The following is a 2,500-nucleotide window of genomic DNA, read 5'->3' as shown; positions in this document are numbered from 1 at the left end:
GATGATAGATGAATGAAGGTGATTGCCTGGCCTGGCATGTTGTGGCTGTAGGTGATAGATGAATGAAGGTGACTGCCTGGCCTGGCATGTTGTGGCTGTAGATGATAGATGAATGAAGGTGACTGCCTGGCCTGGCATGTTGTGGCTGTGGATGATAGATGAATGAAGGTGACTGCCTGGCCTGGCATGTTGTGGCTGTAGATGACATATGTAACACTATGCAAAATCAAATCAAATCAAATGTTATTGGTCACATACACATGGTTAGCAGATGTTATTGAGTGTAGCGAAATGCTTATGCTTCTAGATCTGACAGTGCAGCAGTAACTAACAGGTAATGTCTAACAAATTCCACAACAAAACCTAATACACACAATCTAGTAAAGGGAATGCACCATATTCCCAGAACTAAAGTCTTGCATAGTTGCGTCAGAGGCTCCATTTATGTCACGTAGTCTGTCGAGTTTTTCATTTGATTGTGCTCTGTTGTTTATTCTCTAGGAACCAAATTCAAGTCTAGGGGTTTATTCACTAGGAACCAAACACAGGTCCAAGGGTCTATTCACTAGGAACCAAACACAAGTCTAGGGGTCTATTCACTAGGAACCAAACACAAGTCCAGGGGTCTATTCACTAGGAACCAAACACACGACCAGGGGTCTATTCACTAGGAACCAAACAGAACCAAACGGAAGCAGACAGATGCAAACCAAATGAAACTGGAAGGGATCAACCTGAATTTGTCGAATAAAAACATTTGTTTTAGTTGTAAAACGTTTACCATTGCAAAACGTTTTGCAACAGTGTGCGGCCTGAATACACCCCAGGTCAGGCAGGTCAGAGTTGAAACACCAGACTCTGCAGACTCCATAAGAATAGCTGGCTGCTTAATGTACTTTTTTTGGCAAAGATCACATTGTCACACCACACCAACTGGTTTCAATCAGTCATTCATCCTAATAAAATCTATATGCGCACATTATAATCGGCGTTGTGTTTATGTTATAGTGAAGCTCGATGGTTTTCCATCGGTGGTTGCTTGCTGATGTAATTGTAAACGTCTCTCCCTATTTTTCAGCAGCTGGTTTGAATCACAGTATTGGAGCGAATATTTGCTCTCTGACCCTCCGTCCTGCTTCTTACAGGAAGTCAACCGTGAATACTTTACATCTCTGGTTCTGCTTGGCCTCAGACACCACTGAGGAAAGATCTTTACCTCTCTGGTTCTGCTTGGCCTCAGACATCACTGAGGAAAGATCTTTACCTCTCTGGTTCTGCTTGGCCTCAGACATCACTGAGGAAAGATCTTTACCTCTCTGGTTCTGCTTGGCCTCAGACATCACTGAGGAAAGATCTTTACCTCTCTGGTTCTGCTTGGCCTCAGACATCACTGAGGAAAGATCTTTACCTCTCTGGTTCTGCTTGGCCTCAGACATCACTGAGGAAAGATCTTTACCTCTCTGGTTCTGCTTGGCCTCAGACATCACTGAGGAAAGATCTTTACCTCTCTGGTTCTGCTTGGCCTCAGACATCACTGAGGAAAGATCTTTACCTCTCTGGTTCTGCTTGGCCTCAGACATCACTGAGGAAAGATCTTTACCTCTCTGGTTCTGCTTGGCCTCAGACATCACTGAGGAAAGATCTTTACCTCTCTGGTTCTGCTTGGCCTCAGACATCACTGAGGAAAGATCTTTACCTCTCTGGTTCTGCTTGGCCTCAGACATCACTGAGGAAAGATCTTTACCTCTCTGGTTCTGCTTGGCCTCAGACATCACTGAGGAAAGATCTTTACCTCTCTGGTTCTGCTTGGCCTCAGACATCACTGAGGAAAGATCTTTACCTCTCTGGTTCTGCTTGGCCTCAGACATCACTGAGGAAAGATCTTTACCTCTCTGGTTCTGCTTGGCCTCAGATATCACTGAGGAAAGATCTTTACCTCTCTGGTTCTGCTTGGCCTCAGACATCACTGAGGAAAGATCTTTACCTCTCTGGTTCTGCTTGGCCTCAGACATCACTGAGGAAAGATCTTTACCTCTCTGGTTCTGCTTGGCCTCAGACATCACTGAGGAAAGATCTTTACCTCTCTGGTTCTGCTTGGCCTCAGACATCACTGAGGAAAGATCTTTACCTCTCTGGTTCTGCTTGGCCTCAGACATCACTGAGGAAAGATCTTTACCTCTCTGGTTCTGCTTGGCCTCAGACATCACTGAGGAAAGATCTTTACCTCTCTGGTTCTGCTTGGCCTCAGACATCACTGAGGAAAGATCTTTACCTCTCTGGTTCTGCTTGGCCTCAGACATCACTGAGGAAAGATCTTTACCTCTCTGGTTCTGCTTGGCCTCAGACATCACTGAGGAAAGATCTTTACCTCTCTGGTTCTGCTTGGCCTCAGACATCACTGAGGAAAGATCTTTACCTCTCTGGTTCTGCTTGGCCTCAGACATCACTGAGGAAAGATCTTTACCTCTCTGGTTCTGCTTGGCCTCAGACATCACTGAGG

The 2,500-nt window shown here is 45.4% G+C and overlaps 1 protein-coding gene across 6 annotated transcripts in view; it reads left to right on the top strand.

Annotated features, from left to right (window-relative positions):
* The window catches only part of loxl3b (lysyl oxidase-like 3b), a 55,768-nt gene that overhangs the window by 3,798 nt on the left and 49,470 nt on the right, over positions 1 to 2,500 (top strand). The gene's annotated exons all lie outside the window — the stretch shown is intronic.

Source organism: Oncorhynchus mykiss, chromosome 25 (assembly GCF_057628025.1).
Source record: "Oncorhynchus mykiss isolate SJ-2025 chromosome 25, ASM5762802v1, whole genome shotgun sequence".
NCBI lineage: Eukaryota > Metazoa > Chordata > Actinopteri > Salmoniformes > Salmonidae > Oncorhynchus > Oncorhynchus mykiss.
This window is presented reverse-complemented; position numbering and strand designations above follow the sequence as displayed.